Here is a 16,966-nt window from a genome sequence, read left to right as displayed (position 1 = left end):
TGGCAGGAAAACACTTAGTTCCAACATCTCTGACTGGAAAATTTTTGAATTTTCTAGATATGACAAATAAAGATTTATGAGGTATGATTTCACAGAAGAAAAAGCATTTTGATGAAAACATTTTTTGGTAGGTAAAATAGGAAATCACAAGAGTAACCAGGATGAACTTCAGTGGAAATCATCTGTGAGCTTAATTGAGCAAATGAAATCCATTAAACTCTGGGAAACTAAACATACATGTTTATTATTTAGTTTCTGGTATTGAGTCCTTTCCATTTCCCTACAGAGTTGTTTGTGGGATCTATTATTTGGAAAACATGCTATTTTAACTTGAGTTGTCAATAACTTGATCCTAGTAATTTGGTAGAAAGGGCATTAGATTAGGAACCAGATGGCCAGGGTTTCATTCTCACTCTGCTACTCACCGAGTTTGTGACTCTGGACATCTCTCTTCCATACTTTGGACCTCTGTCTTCTCATCTGTTCGACAGTAAGAAGAAATACCTGATCTTGTTGCCTCTTAATGTTGTTGTGAGGATCAAAAAAGGTCCTAGTTGTTAAATCATTTTGAAACTATAAAGTGCTATATAATATAAGGCAGTCTACAGTCTACTCATTATCACCTCAGAATTCCTCTCAGATTACATTGCCTCAAATGCATTATTTAGCAAAAGCACAAACTTGGATACCATATGGAGTCCCTGTTGACACTGCAGATGTTGGTTAATTTTAGATTCTAAAAGAACAAAAGAACAGAAGCACCACCGAGCAAATTAGCCTCTCTTTAGCTTTTTCTTCGAAATCTCCTATTATACAAATACCAAACTAAAACTGGCATGCTAAATATTATAGAAAATTACATCATTTGAAGCATTGAAATTCTGTATATCCAAGCCTTTTTGCAGTTTATTTTTGCAGGAGTTTATCCCCTTCAAAGCACATCACCAATGAATTTAATGCTATAAGATTAATTATGGTTATTTCTTCGAGGACCAAGTAAGAGGATTTTAATCTTAAACTTTAACCTCAAATAGCACAGAGACAGGGGAAACATAAAAGTTTCAGAAGAGTCACAAAAAGACACGCAATCCATTTTTGTGGTCATAGTCTCTCTTGAACTAATGGAAAACTGAACTAAGCTCAGCTAGCCTTGGGTTCTGATTCTGAAGGTTCATATTTACGAGTGGGAACTTCCTTGTAGAACAGGTGTGACAGACTTGCACATACTCATGACAACCGCTTTTACAGCCTCATCAGTTTGGGAAGAGCTGTTCTGCTCACGTGTGCCATCTGTAAGACATCTCTTTACATTTTGTCAAATCTGACTCCCTGCTTACACATGCACCAGCAAGAGGTGTTTTTGTAAAATATATAGATGGCATCTGTCTTTCTATCTCTTGTTTGTATACCACCCACTAACAAAAAATATCCTGGAACAAGCTGAGCATTCTGTAAGTGTCTTGAAATTATTTATATTATAAATATATAATGATTATATATATATATATATATATATATATATATATATATATATATATAAAGGTCCAGTTGATATTCTAAACCTAGATTTTTACTTTTTATTTTAGAGGATAATCAATGTCCCCAAATTGTTCACTAAGTCTTAGTGCCTTGAGATATTGACAGACTATCATTTTAATTAGAAAATATTTTCAAACTCAGGCCATAAATGTTTCACCTACAAGACACTTGCTCCTCTAAAAGAGGCAAAATTTTCAAAGTATGTTTCAACCTATCTTTTAGTGATTGGGTGGATACTATACGATATTTCAAAATATGCTCTCATGTGGATTAGAAACATTAAAAACAAATCCAAAGAGTAGATTTTATGACACAGCTTATTACGGATGCAGTCTAGGCTGATTATTTTCGTATTAAGTATACTATTAATCACCTCCCTCTCCTGCCCATATGCTACCTCTTTTAGCACAAAATGCCTAACAAGACGGGTGCAACTTGATTCTACGTTACATAGTTCTGTCAAACTGGAACAAAATTTTAACTCCCCCCAATATTTTCTCCTTGTGAAGGACTTTGGATTACTGCAGACGATTACAGGCCTAAACCAGAAATGGATTCAAACAACTCTCATTCACTGCTGAAACTGAACTGGAACTGACCCCCAAAATACATTGGCTTAATTCCCTATAAGAGGAATATGAATCAGGTTGCCATCTGTTCCCTTCTTTCTTTAACTTCACCAGTGGGCTGGGTTTAAACATAGAACTGGAGGAGTCTTTAGGGGAAGGGGAAGAGAATTCTGGTTTGGTGTCTAGACAGGTATGCTGCAAGGGTAGATTCACTCTAGATGCAAGAAGAAAGGAGTCTGTGTATTAGCTGGGGAAATCATGTGATTTGGCAAACCGTGGGAACAACGTGAGTTTAATTTGTCTAATTTTGTTTGAAGATGTTGCATCAACTAAAAATCCTTTGCTCTCCAGAGGTGAAAAACATAATCCAAAGTAGTTTAGTCAAAAAGGTAAATTTACTGGCTCATGTAACTGAATAATTTAGAGTATCTGGTTCAGGTGAAGCTTGATCCAGTGCTCAAACAGTATGACCTAGGACTTGGTTTCTCTCTCTCCATTTCTCAATTCAGCATCTTCAACATTGGCTCCATTCTTGGGCAATCTCTCACCTCGTGTACCCAATATGGATGCAAGCTGCTACTTACCTCTAGGTTCAAATCCAGAGCCAACTTTTCTAGTAGATCTAGAATGGATCACTGTGACCAGGGAATAGGATATACTGATGACCTAGACCAAGGTCACATGTTTCACCCCTGAGGCATGGGGGTAGAGATATCGCTATTCTGTCCAAGCCCTGAGAGTATGGAGGACCAGAGTCCCCAGAACAAAATTAGAGTGTGGTCAGTGGAACTGATGTTCTCTACAAATACTCAGGGACCAGATGCACAAATAATTTTATCTACTGTTATTCCTCACTTAAGCAGGAATTCTGGCTATCCCCTAAAGACAGAGTCCAAGTCTTACCAGCTGAAGAGAAAAAAGGAGAATGTATAATTGACATTTCCTAATGTTCACATAGAAGAGTTAGTGCTTAATGAAAACTTGAAGGATAAATATTGCAAATACAGAAACCAAAATATATGAGAAGGAATTTAAAAATTAATTAATTTAAAAACAAAAAAGTGGGGGGGGGGACGTAATGGCCAAAAGAGAGACTGTAGAATCCTCATGTGAGACATTTAAAAAATTGAAGATAGTTTCAGTTAGAGCTGGGACTAGATACTCTTCAGAGAGATTGTACACTTCTAGTTCTACAATTTGTAGATTTTGTGATTTCTGAGGAAGAGAGCTTTAGAGCTAAGGAACGCTTTCTAGATGGCTGTTGGCTGAAACTTGTCAATTTCATGGTTTTTTTTTTTCTTTTAATAAATTTATTTTTTTATTTATTTTTGGCTGTGTTGGGTCTTCGTTGCTACACGCTTTCTCTAGTTGCTACACCCTTTCTCTAGTTGCAGCAAGTGGGGGCTACTCTTCGTTGCAGTACACGGGCTTCTCATTGCAGTGGCTTCTCTGGTCGCGGAGCACGGGCTCTAGGTGTGCAGGCTTCAGTAGTTGCGGCACACGGGCTCAGTAGTTGTGGCTCGCAGGCTCTAGAATGCAGGCTCAGTAGTCACGGCCCACGGGCTTAGTTGCTCTGTGGCATGTGGGATCTTCCTGGACCAGGGCTCGAACCCATGTCCCCTGCATTGGCAGGCGGATTCTTAACCACTGCGTCACCATGGAAGTCCCTCATGGTTTGTTTTTAAATACTTCCTTTCATGCTACAATTAAAATGAACAAGCAAATAAACAAACCTCCCCACACATAAAACGGAACCAAAGAGAAGTTCTGTGTGGAAAGATAATTTTATTTTCTAATAATGATAGTAATATGGACGGGCTATCTTCTTAAGATGTATACACATATTTTTTAAATGGCAGCTCTCACTGACACATTACTTGTACATATTTCTACATCTGTACATGCTCTCCTAAATATTTCATGTAAATTAAGTGCCCTAGGAGTCTTCCATCCTGGTCTCATGTATCTGGAATCTAATAAATAAGAAAAAATATGAGTGGTGGCTAGTGTAAGGACAGGATACTTACTTTACATGGCTCAGTTATAAAGCACATTTACCGAAGTCTACCCATTTCACCAAGCCATTAAACCTATTTTCCAAAAGCAACTATGGAAAACTGAAGAATTACAAAGAGAAATGTAAAGGGGTGCTAATAAAAAATGGCTGAAGGATATTTGACCCTGGGGCTAGGGTAGCACTAGAGCTGTTTGGGGCAGTGTATACCTTACAAGTTCTCAACTCCAAACCCATCAATCCCATCTGAGACTTCTTTCTAGAGATGCTTCTATAGGTTGAATTAAGAAAACTCAAGTATTTTCTAGAGCTTAAAATTCATTAACTGGGGCATAATCAAGCTGAATTTTATTCTTTTTTCTTCTTTTATAAAACATTATGCCAGCTATTACTGGTTGCAGGAGAAAGATTAAATATTTAAAAATTTTCCTTTTTGGGGCTTCCCTAGTGGCGCAGTGGTTAAGAATCCACCCTCCAATGCAGGGGACACGGGTTCGAGCCCTGGTCCGGGAAGATCCCACATGCCACGGAGCAGCTAAGCCCGGGCACCACAACTATTGAGCCTGCGCTCTAGAGCCTGCGAGCCACAACTACTGAAGCCCGCGCACCTAGAGCCCGTGCTCCGCAACAAGAAGCCACTGCAGTGAGAAGCCCCCGCACTGCAACAAAGAGTAGCCCCCGCTCGCCGCACCTAGAGAAAGCCCGTGCACAGCAATGAAGACCCAATGCAGCCAAAAATAAACAAATAAATAAATTTATTTTAAAAAATTCCTTTTTGGAAAAAATACAAGGATATAATTTACAGGCCAACGAATGAGGAACTATTCTTAATGGAACGTGAGAGTTAATCCTTGGAAAGCTAAGGTTCTACTTTGGAAATCTAGTCATACCACCTTAGAATATTCCTTTAGAAGATTTTATTAAAGTGTTTGGGAGACTTCTGGGGATTTATCCTACGGATAAAGCTACAGACATACGTGTCAGGTTATTCATCACGGCATTGTTTGTAACAAACAGCAAAGATTGTAAGCAGCCCAAGCGTTCATCAATAGGGGAATGGTTAAATAAACTGTAGTGTAATGCTATGCAGCTGTTTAAAAGAACGAGGATGCTCTCTTAGTACCGACATGAAAGGTCTCCAAGAGACGTTGTCAGAGGGAAAGCAAGACGCAGATCAGGAGATATAATATGCCACCTCTTGTGTAAGAAGGGAGGAAGAGAAGAAAGAAGAATTGCTTGTACTTGTGTGAAGAAACACTGTAAGGACACATGGGAAAACAATATAAATAGTTATCTTGACCTGTGAGGGTGGGTGGGCATGGAGAATGGGGTGGAAGAAGCAAGGTGGGAGGGAGGCTTTTCACCATATACCTTTTAATTTCGTTTTGATTTTTGAAACATGTGAATATATCAGCTGGTCAAATATTAAAAATTAAATAAATACCAGAAAGAGAAAAGCTTGAGAAAAGTCATTCAGGAGTCATATGGTAACCTCATAAAAGTTCCAGTTACAATTACAATAAAAAGAAGAAGAAATCTGAATTCATCGTCAACCAAAGGTCTACTGTTGGCCTGGAACGAGTAGGTGGGTACAGCAGAAGCTCAGACCATACTGATTCCCATTCCTGTTAGCTGAGCACCTTGCTTCTGTCCAGCATCTTTAACCTACTGGCTGTTTTTCCATATCCTTCCTTCCTCTTCTCTTAAAAAAAAAAATCCAAGATCCTGGAAGATGCTGCTGACAACTATGGAAAGTTATTCATAAAGAGTTAAATTAAAGCTTTATCTAGAATGTGGATTGCTGCACATATTCACAAAAGCCAAGAAAGTGCCCGTTATCTTCCCAAGAGAGTAGGCCTCCTGGTTCACTTAGCTGGACTAGACTAGGGGCCAATGCAGGGGACACGGGAGCTCCTTCCTGACACTCTCAGTGCAGAGCTCTGACACTGTGCTTAAAACATCCCACAGAAATCACCGGGGTAGGAGGCAGACCTCCCCACTAGCCTGGGTTTTTTGAGAGCAAGTACTGTGTCTTAGTGGGCTTTGTATTCTCAGAGCCTAACACAGCGCCTCCGTAGGCACTGTGTCAACTCAGTAAACTGAACTTTTATCCACCTCACTGCTTAGCTCCTAATCCTAAGAGTGATCTTTAATGTCTTTCCCTCACTCACTGTCACTAAATCCATCAGTTAGACTGGTCAATTCTATCTGCCAAACATACACCCAAACCTACTACTCTTTACAGTCTTCAGGCTACCACCCTAATCCAGACCACCACCATCTCTAGTCTGGACCAAAATCACTAGGCTGCTTTCTGATCCTCTCTCCCATCGCCCCCAGAACACATTCTCCATATGTAGTTAGGGAGATCCTTTTAAAAAACAATCAAATCATATCATACTCCTGCTTAAAATCCTTCAGAGGTTTCTATTTCAATTAGAATACAATTTAAACTCTTTACCCTGCCCTTCCAAGCCCTGTCTGCTTCTTTGACTTCACCTCCTACCACTACCCCTCCCTTCCTCCACACCATGTCGGCCTTCTTTCAGTTCCTCACATCTCCTTTGCCTTCTCCTGTCTCAGGGCCTCTGTCTGTGCTCTTCCCTCTGTCTGGAAGGCTATTCCTCCTTCCTTCTGTAGGATTGTCTCTTCATTACTGATGCTCAAAGGCCACTTTCTCAGGGAGGCTTTCTCTGACCACTCCTGTTCCATCAGCCCCACCCTCAACATTGTTCTATCTGTAGCACCTTTGACTCTACAGATTAACATCTTTATTTGTTGGTTTGTGCTTACTGTCCCCACTCTAATGTAAGTTCTGTGAAGGCTCTTGTTAGCCTCTGGATGACCAGTGCCTAGAACAGGGCTGGCATTTAATGGCTCTAAAAAGTTTTTGTTGAATAAAAATAAAGGCATTTAAAATTAATCATGGATAGACTATATATTCCATTTCCTCAGAGACCTTTTGATGAAACTATTTAATTATAAAGGCAATAAACAATTATAAAAAGAAATGAGGATGTCATGATTGGCTTTTATATTGTACGAAGTAGGCTAAGAGAGTAAACAGAGAGAATATGATTCTGCAAGAAATGGTAACTTATGTCATAAACCAGTCTAGGCAACAGGCAGGTCTGAGCATTATGTTAGGTAGAAGGGATATAAAGATAACCAGATGCTGGTTTTGCACTCTAGGAGCTCACAATATATCAGAAGATACAGCTTTGTTATTATAGCTCTAATATCTGTATAGTGCAAATCACATTCACATTTATAATTATTTCATTTAATCACCAGAAGAGTCTTATGAGGGGGTTATTATTATGTGTTATCCCAATTTTATAGATTAAATAACTGAGGTTCAGAGAGGTTATGTGACTTGCCTCAGATACACAGCAAGTGGTGAATGAGATTTTTAAGTTAGACCCAGATCTTCTGACTCAGCTCTCCTGTTCTATTTCGCCACTCTGTCTGTTCAGTGTGATAAATGTATGTGCAGCATGCTGTGGGAGGTCAAGTGTAACAAACAGAAAGACTATTTTTATCTGGAGAGGTCTGAGAAGACTTTACCGAGGAAAGTCATATAAATGGGGCTGTGAAAGTTGGAGGAGTTTCCCGGTGGAGGAAGAGGCACATTTCAGACAGAGATCTGAGAAAATGCACAGAAAGATGAAAATGTATAGCACGCTTTATGTGGCAGGGAGCAGAGGAATCCAGGAGGGGAGGTTGGGACCGTACGGTGAAAGATTTTCAGTGCCACTTTGTATGCAGTTGGGCAGTCTCTGAATGTAGAGGTTTTAAACAGTCAGATCTGGGTTTTCAAAAGAAAATTAGAGTGGCAGATCGGATGATGAATTGGATCATGAAGAAACTAGTCAGGAGATTTTATGTTATCATGCAAGGGAGATGTGTCTGAATGAGGATACTGGAAATGGAAAGGACTGATTACAAAATGTTTGTGTGACGTAGAATCACTTTTTTGGGAGGTTGAAGAGAGGGAAGAGTGAAGATTATTTTTTTAATTTTCTAGCTTATATGACTCAGTAGATGACGACTACCTCAGCCAAATTGAAGAATACAGAAAAATGATTTGAGAAGGGTATTGGAAGTAGGAGATGGAGGTTTTCTTGTAGCTAAGATAAAGCACTTGCTTTATCTTTTCGTCCTGTTTGATTTGAGGTACCTGTGTGTAGTATCCAGGTAGATATGTCAAGTAGGTAGCTAAAAGTATGGGCCTAGAATCTGAAAGCAAGGTTGAAGCTGGCAATCTAGATTTAGAGTAACCAAAATATAAGTTGTATTAAAATTCCAACTGCAAAAAGAGCACAAGGGAAATTTTGGGGGGGTGATGTAAATTTTCTATTTCATGATTACAGTAGTGGTTACAAGGGTATACGTGTCTCAAAACAGATCAAACTGTACACTTTAAACAGGTTCATTTTATTGAATCTTAAACTCCTTGAAAAAAAACCCACTAAAAATAGAAGTGAACTGCCTTGTACAACATAGTGCTAAATAGTTTTTAAAAATGTGTTAATCAATTGTTTTAGAAAAAATAAGAGAATGAGAAATTGTTCTACATACATCAGTTAAAAACAACTGATAAGCAGCAGAGAAAGCTGCCATGGTTCCAGTTGTTTCAGAAGCCAGTGCCCAATGTGCCAGTTTATGGGCCATTTGGGAGTTCTCCATTCGAAAACTTATTCCCTCCCCAAACCACCCTCCTCCATCCTCAGCCCACCCTTGTACCACCTGGGTTGACTTCCTCATTTGGAAGAACTGAGATAATAAAGGTACTTGAAGAATATAATATGACTCATCGCTGAACAAGAAATCTTTCTCCTTATTGATTGATTTTAGGCTTATGGCCAATTTGGCCTCCTTGTTTGGCACCATTCCCTCAGCATCACTTCTGAATTGTCCTTTCAATGCTCAGCTTAAAATCTATTTTGTTCAAAAAACCATTTTTAATTTGACAGAAGGAGGTGGTATCTGATACCTATATTCATCTCCCAGTGTGGACACATCTACCATGAGTATACAGTCACCAAATTTGCATATTTATGTTAGAATCTCAGTTCTGTCACTAAGTCTTTGAGACCTTGAAGAAAATAAGGATAATAAAACCCACCTTGCAGGGTGGTGTGGATCAAGTCAGTTAGCATATGTGAAAATGCCAAGTATGGCATTGAGTAGGCGCTCAATAAAAGGCAGATGCCTTGTCAAGCCTGACTATATTTGCTGAATTATTTAGTCTGTATTATAAGTTTCTTGAAAGTAAAAGCACTCTTTTCTGCACTCTGTACTCCCACCCTAACTAATACATCCTCTGGAGACATTGTAGAATGATGTTTAGAAAGCTGGCAGGTCAAGGATAAAGTTGAAAAAGATTTACACAATAAATACGTAGATGAGAAGAGATCATTCAGGGGACATGGAAAAAAGGAACTCCATTTAGAGGTGGTGGCAAGGTCTTTCTTTACATTTCCTCTTTTCATTCATTTAAAATTTTATCTTGCCAAAAAGAGGGGACAGAAGGTCTCATTTTGATGAGCAGAGCTGCAGGACTGTGTGCCAATACACCTGGTATTGATTCATGCCAGCTGGGAGAGGAGCTTGGCTTCTCTGTGTTTTACTACTGTGGTTTTCTGGGCTGGGCAGCTGGGTGCCTAATAATGATAAAAACCATAATAATACTTCATAATTACGCACCGCCCTTTGCCAGAACTTGGGTTTAATTACAATGACTATGACGGAACTGGCATCATCTCACTCCCTGTTGGGGTGCAATACCCAAGGGCCTGGAAATAGAGTCAAGTGGCAACTGCAATCCTTCTCCTGCAGAGCCTCTCCTGGCAATTCACCCAGAGTGCTCTGGGTTTGAAGCTCGTCATCAGAAACAAAGAATACTTTTAAATTGCCCACATGTACTAGGCACTGTCAAGTAAAGTAGTGCTTATGATGCAACTCCTGCGCGACATGGGGCACAGCATCATGGAATCCCAGGCCTGGAAGGGACCAACAGAGGTAATCTCCTTCATTATTACCCTGCCCCCTGCCATGAGGCATAACTGCCTCTACACTCTAATAGATGAGCTCACTGACCTTCCACTCTGATTGAGCTGGAGATGCTTCTGTGGCAGCCTGATTCAGGGGTCAGGGGATTCACCAGTTCATTTCAACATGCATTTTGTGAGCACCTATTCTGAGCCAAGGCCCTGTGGAGGCATAAAAATGTATAAGGTGTGATCCCTGCCCTCAAAGTAGCTTATCTCCTAGTCGGGGGATTTGTATTAAGGCAGCTGTAACATAAAGATAGAGGGAAGTCCTGGCAGATGAAAGGAAAGAAAATCACTCCAGTTGAAAGGATCAGGGCTATCTTTTCTTCAAGAATAAGAGGAAAGGATGAAAAGGTGTTGAGCAGGGTGGGGAGGCTGAGGGGCATGGGGGAGCGGGGTGGGGGAGATTGAGGTGAAGAGCTGGGCAACAACTTCGGGAGGTTCTTGCCGGTTTCCCTGTTTTTCTGGGGTGGGGGGAGATCTTTACAGCACATATCACCCCTGAATTATTTTTTTCCTTAAGAAATATAGCTTATTTTATTTTTTAAATTTTTATTGAAGTATAGGTTGCTTTACAATGTTGTGTTAGTTTCTTCTGTACAGCAAAGTGAATCAGCTATACATATACATATATCACCTCTTTTTTGGATTTCCTTCCCATTTAGGTCACCACAGTGCACTAAGTAGAGTTCCCTGTGCTATACAGTATGTTCTCATTAGTTATCTATTTTATATATAATATCAATAATGGGTATGTGTCAATCCCAATCTCCCGATTCCTCCCACCACCACCCCCTTACCCCCTTGGTATCCATACATTTGTTCTCTACATCTGTGTCTTTATTTCTGCTTTGCAAATAAGATCATCTGTACCATTTTTCTAGATTCCACAAATATGCGTTAATATATGATATTTGTTTTTCTCTGACTTCACTCTGTACGACATTCTCTAGGTCCATCCACGTCTCTACAAATGACCCAATTTCGTTCCTCTTTATGGCTGAGTAATATTCCGTTGTATATAGTACCACATTTTCTTTATCCATTCCTCTGTTGATGGACATTTAGGTTGCTTTCATGTCCTGGCTATTGTAAATAGTGCTGCTATGAGCACTGGGGTATCACCCCTGAATTATTTATTTGCTACTTTACTCATATATGCTTTGTCTCACCCTACTCAGGAACTTTGTCCCTTTTGTTTACCACTATATCCTGAGCACCTCAAAAAATGCCTGGCACATTGTAAAATGCTTAGTAAATACTGGGCTAATGAATAAATGGCCCAGGTGAGGCAGTGGCTGTAGAAATTGAGACAAAAGGGCATTTAGTAAATATAATCAGCATGATGAAGTTCAAAGGGGTAGGGAAGTGTTGCAGCTGTGAGGGAGTAGCCTGGAGGACTGCTCGCAGATTCTGGTGTGCTTAAGTGAATGAATGGTAATGTCATCAAAGAAGATAAAGAACAGATGGGAAGGAGCAGGTTTGCGGTCTTCTTAGTAGGTATTTGAGCTCTGATTTGGATATGTCAAGATTAGATTCAAGTGGAGATATCCAAAAGCACTTAGGTATGCAGATGGGGATCTCATTAAAGGTACACTCAGCCACCAAAGTGGTTAGACCACCTAGTGTGCAGTAGAATGACTATGCACCAACTGAGGATCAGATCCTGGGACTCTCTTAAAAAGCCAACCCAGAACCGATTTATAAAGGTTAACTGAAGAGAAATACAATCTGAGGGTTTATGGTCTTAGGTAAACTGGGGTGAGGGGTACGTTGGGGAGGAGAAAAAGGATGTAGTCCATAGAATCAACTGCAAAAGAGATCATATAAGAACGAAAAAGTGATCCTTGAACTCGATCATATGGATGTCACTGGTAGCCTTAAGAGAAGCACTTTCAGTGGGTTAGTAAGGAGTATAATTTAGCCTGTACTGGAAGCATGAATTGAAATAAGGATGAGAACTAGACAGGGTCTCATAGTCAACTTTGTTTTGTTCTGTCTGGAGACGTTGTAATACGATCAGGGGTATGTCTAACACAGAAGTGTTAGGTAAATTTGTGAATGACGACAAGGCTTCTATAAGGCCAGATGGCCTGTCCTGGCGTCTGCACAATGCCTCAACTACGCTTTTATTCTTTCAGCCATTTCTAGGGCGGGGGCCCTTCCATACAAAGTGCAAGCAAAAAGTGGGAGACACTCCTCCATCTGATCATTGAGTCACGTTTGTGACAGCTGGGAGTGGGGATGGGAATGCTTGAATTAAACGAAGTGCCCTGGTTCCCGTGGATCTTGGAATTTAGTAACAGGGAGGCTCCTTGCTGGAGGGAGCTAGGGAGACTCATTCACAGTTTCCGACCGGGCACTCACGCCCTCCATTCAACATTTTTCCTTTCCTTCTCCCTAACAGAGTTGAAACCAGGGACAAAGCTTTCCTACTTCTCCCACCTCAAGGTTGACCTTCCGCCCCCAAGCCCACCTCTGGACCTTCTCCGACCACGTGACCCTCTTCAGCCCCCGTGACTCGCCGCCGCCAACCCCTCCCCTCCGGCCGCAGCCCGCCTTATCCCGCCTCTCAAGCCCACGTGACCCCCTCTCTCCCACCTGACTGGCTCCTCCCTTTCCCCCGGGCCGGACCCGGCCGCCGTCGCAGCGGCCCGACTCCAAAATGGCAGCCGCGCACGGCGCGCACCCGAGCGGCCGGACCTCCCTGACTCCCGGGCCTCCCCGCTCTCGCTCCCTGCCTCCCTCCTTCGGCCCTCACCTACACGCCTTCGGATTGGCCGTTAGGAATCCCGCCCCTCCAGAGCCCCGTCTGCTATTGGTCACGGTAGGCTGCCCTTCAGAGAGGCGTGCCCCCGCCGCCCCCCGCCCCAGGAGGTATTTTCCATTCCGGTGGGGGTTGGGGGGAGGGGGAGGGGAAAAGGGTGAAGAGGGGGAGGTGGCCGGGGAAAGGGGTGGGGGCTTGGCGGGGGCATCCGGCGGAGCTGGGGGTCCCCGGACTCCGTCCGGAGGAAGCGAGACTGCGCCCGCTCGGGCAGTCGGAGGGAACGGGACGGGACCGGCGGGCGGGCGGACTCGCCCTCTCGGTGACTGCGCCGTCCGGGCCCGTCCTGCTTGGCCGCAGGTGCCCCTGGATGAGGCCGCCCCGCGCGCCCCGACCGGTGAGTGTCCCCGGTGGCCCGGCCCTTGAGTGCTCCCTGGCCCCCGCACAGCCGTTAGCGGCCGCCTCTTCGGCCCCCGGTGCTCGCGCCCGGCGCAGTCCGCCTCCGGCCGGCGCCTCCACACCCCGGGCGGAGGCAGCGCCGGCCCTCTGGCCGAGAAGAGGACGAAGGGCGGGGGACGGCGGACCCGGGCCGCGAGCCCCGTGCAGACCGTGCGGCGCGTAGTGGGAGCTTGCGCTCAGTGGGCTCTTGATGCATTTCGTTGAATTGTTTTTCTGGTTGGAGGAACGTAGGGCCCCTAAGAGGAAGGGGGTCGCTCCGGGCTAGCCGGAGGGCGTTCGTGATCTGGGTCGTGGTGAATCGGGGGGGAGGTCACCGGAGACTGTGGGGCATTTGCGCGCGTTGCAGGGGAGGGGGCACCCGCCAAGTCACTTGGGGCTCTAAGGCTCCAATCCGGGGGTCCTCAAGGTCGACGAGAAGAGAGGTTCATCCGGAGATGATAGAGGGAACTGGGGAGCTTGGATGGGGAGCTTGGATGGGGGAAGTGACTGGAGCACCTCCGGAGTTTAACCCGAGGTGGAAAGGGATGCGCAGGCGGGCGCTGGAAGACTCTCTGCAACTACTTGGGGTCCTAAGATTCTTTGGTGCTGGGATTTGGGGATTCAAGCAGCTGAAGCGAAATGACTTTCTGGAGAGGGAGTTGCATTTTAAAAAGGATGCTCAGAAGCAGTTTAAGCACACAACTTGCTTGGTTCTGAACTTTGAGAGGCCGGGGTATTGGAGTCACGAGGTGATTTCTGACGTTTTCTTTCGGCATTCCAACCAAAAGGTGGACCTTGGCAGTTATCTTTTATTTTAAAAGGTATGTATGCGTTCGATGGTGTTTTACCAGTTACTAGTTTTGCTGGAAATTCGCAAACTGCACCTTGAAATTCTTGTAGCAGCTTCTCCATCTGCTGAAGATCCTTTCTTCAGGTCTCTCCATCCATAGCAGTGGCTTACTTCCAATTTAACATTTAGACTGGACTGTATTATTACAGTTTGCTACTGGCTTTTATTCTAGAAGATTAATAAGTAATTCACATGCTTTCTTTCCCTTGCTTTTAATTGTTTCTTTACAAGGTCATGCAATTTTAACTTTTTAAAGTGTTGGACTGGGAAGATGTTGGTAAGCTAGCAGCTCTAGAAAGCAGTATGCAAATTTGGGAATCTTAATGTCAGATGCTTAGTTTAATTTTAATAATCGTGTATTTGCATAATGCTCTTGAGAGTTGAGAACATAGAAAATGCATACCAGGGTTGGTCCACAGAATCCACCTCTGTGGCAGCCCACGGAGGTTCTTCATGTCACTGAGAAGAGGAAGCTAAGAATTGCACAGCTAGCTTTTTAATCTTTTCTTAATCATATATGTTACCTTACTAATTCCTCACAATTTACAGAATAAAAGCTTTTTTTTTAAAGGGAGCACTTAAACATGTATGAGAAAATTTTGTAGATTGTATTTTCCCTTTGCTGTAAAATGTAATTCATCAGAGAAAAATATCTGCGAAAAGGTGTTAATATATTCAGTTGGCACCTTCTTAGTTATTGAATAAATAATGGATAATTAAATTTTTTCTCCCTATTGTCCTTGAATTTTACTGTCCGTCTTTAGGGAGAATGTACTGGCACACAAAATAGTAGCCTAAAATATTGAAACCTAACACCTTTTAACATTATAATAGCTTTTACATTATGCACCTTCAGACTCATCTATGGCAAACCAGTGGTCAGGAAGGCTTTCTCCTATCACCTTTGTTTAGAATGGGCTGTTTTCTCCCATTGTAGAACTGAGGGAAAATAACGCTTAATGCCTGCAAAGTAGTGGTAATAACTAAACAGAATGAGAATGGGAAGCTTGGAAAAAAGATGTATGTGTATGAGTCACATTTCTTTTAGAGCTGGAAGAGTAGACCATGGATATGATTATGTTGCAGATCAGGAGACCGAGACCCAGACCAGTGGAAGGGACTAAAATTCTAGCTAGCGATGAGCCAGGATTGGTGGGCAGGTCTCTGAACTCTAGTCCAGGGTTTTTCTACTTTATGACATTCACATTGTTTATTTCTAAAGCATTCTAGTGCCAACTGTAAGTGGTTTTAGGATTATGGGTGATGTTGTTCCCTTCCAAGGATGGGGAAGTTTGGGTTGACTACTTTTATGCATGAAATGACATAAAGCAAGATGAGCTTTTATTGCACAGTTTAAAACAGTATGCTGCAGTGTTAGTGGAAGTGCTGATGTTCCCCTCTCATTGGGAAGAGACAAACTGTCATCTAGATTGAAGTATTAGATGAACTTCTTAGAGTAGGCTAGTGTGCTTTAAATTTTATGCTAAAAATTAATTGCTTAAAAATTTCTCAGAATTCAAAAGGCTCTAGTATTTTCAAGATAAATTATACAAAAATTATTATTTTAAGGAAGTGTGGGGGGTTTGTTATGTTAAAAGGGATTTTGGTACCTTTGCAAAGAGCAGTAGTAGAATTACATGATACTTATGAAAACATGATTTTGATCATAGTTGTAGGAAAGACTGGATTTGTATAATTAACGTTATGATCCTTGGCAAGTTATTTAACCATTATGTACCTAGGTTTCCTCACATGTAAAGTGAGGTTAATAAAAGTACCCACCTCAATAGGGTATTGGTGAGGATTAAAAGTGTTTCCTTAACACAGAGAAAGGGTGCAACAAATATTAGATATTATTTGTCATGTTCATTAGGTATGTACAGGTACTTGTATGCTTATTTGTTTCCTTGCTGTTAACGAAGTCACTTTGTGGCTACAGAAAATTCCCAGATAAATACATGATCAGTATTTATCATATTTATTTTATAAATAACAGTCTGCTTTAAGGGGCACTTAGTGCAAATGATGCCCTCATTTATTATTTTTTTTAGTCCTTACTCTGCTCACCTTGGACCTTGAATTAGGTGTACCTATCAAGGTAGAGTGAAGGTGGCTGTTTTTCTGAATGTCATTGGGAGACCCTGTTGCAGTTTCATTATTCTAGAATTAAAATGTTAATAATTGATTTGCAGATATTCTACTGAAAATACAGTGAGTTCTGGAGTCCTACTGGTTAAACTTAGCTGAGGAAACCAGGGCTTTATAAGGTCTATTATTATTTGCAAACCCCTTCTCCCAATGGAACCTTGAGAAAATCACTGAACCTTGTTTTCTGTTAAATGAATATTTTGATGACTTCATTCATTAAACTGTTAGGTTTTAGTGATAAAATTTGCTTAGCTCCAATTTTGTAATGTTTCGTTCTTTTTGATTTGCTGTAGTCCAGGCCTAGTTAGTCTCAAGAACATGTGGTTTAGCAAATGTGCTTTATGGTGACAGTGGTGAATTTCTTCTCCTGGATATTCTGGAGTTCTTCCTTATCAGGTTCTGCAGTTGATTTTATAGCAGCTCGTCTTCCGTTTACAGTCCTCTTAACTTTTATTCAACCACGTTTTTGTGGTCTTTCCTTCTCACACATCTTTACCATCTGTACCTCCACGTAGCTTCTTACCAGCTGTCACACATGAGCTTACTTTTTTTTAGACCTCTTTTTTTTTTAACATTAATTTCAGTTAT

General features: G+C 41.8%; 1 protein-coding gene across 10 annotated transcripts in view; it reads left to right on the top strand.

Annotated features, from left to right (window-relative positions):
* The first annotated feature begins 2,256 nt into the window (after positions 1 to 2,256).
* SOCS5 (suppressor of cytokine signaling 5) overlaps positions 2,257 to 16,966 on the top strand; it is a 75,875-nt gene continuing 61,165 nt past the window's right edge. Inside the window, exon 1 of one of the 10 annotated variants that reach the window (XR_016395452.1) lies at positions 2,257 to 13,005. The gene's annotated coding sequence lies outside the window, so the exon portion shown is untranslated. The other 9 variants (XR_016395451.1, XR_016395449.1, XM_022573914.3 and 6 more) reach the window with 9 other exon arrangements.

The sequence above is a fragment of the Delphinapterus leucas genome, chromosome 13 (genome assembly GCF_059928025.1).
Source record: "Delphinapterus leucas isolate spDelLeu-1000000601 "Yukka" chromosome 13, BTC_Dleu_Yukka2, whole genome shotgun sequence".
In the NCBI taxonomy this organism is placed as follows: Eukaryota; Metazoa; Chordata; class Mammalia; order Artiodactyla; family Monodontidae; genus Delphinapterus; species Delphinapterus leucas.
The sequence above is the reverse complement of the archived record's forward strand: the minus strand, read 5'-3'. Positions and strand labels throughout refer to the sequence as shown.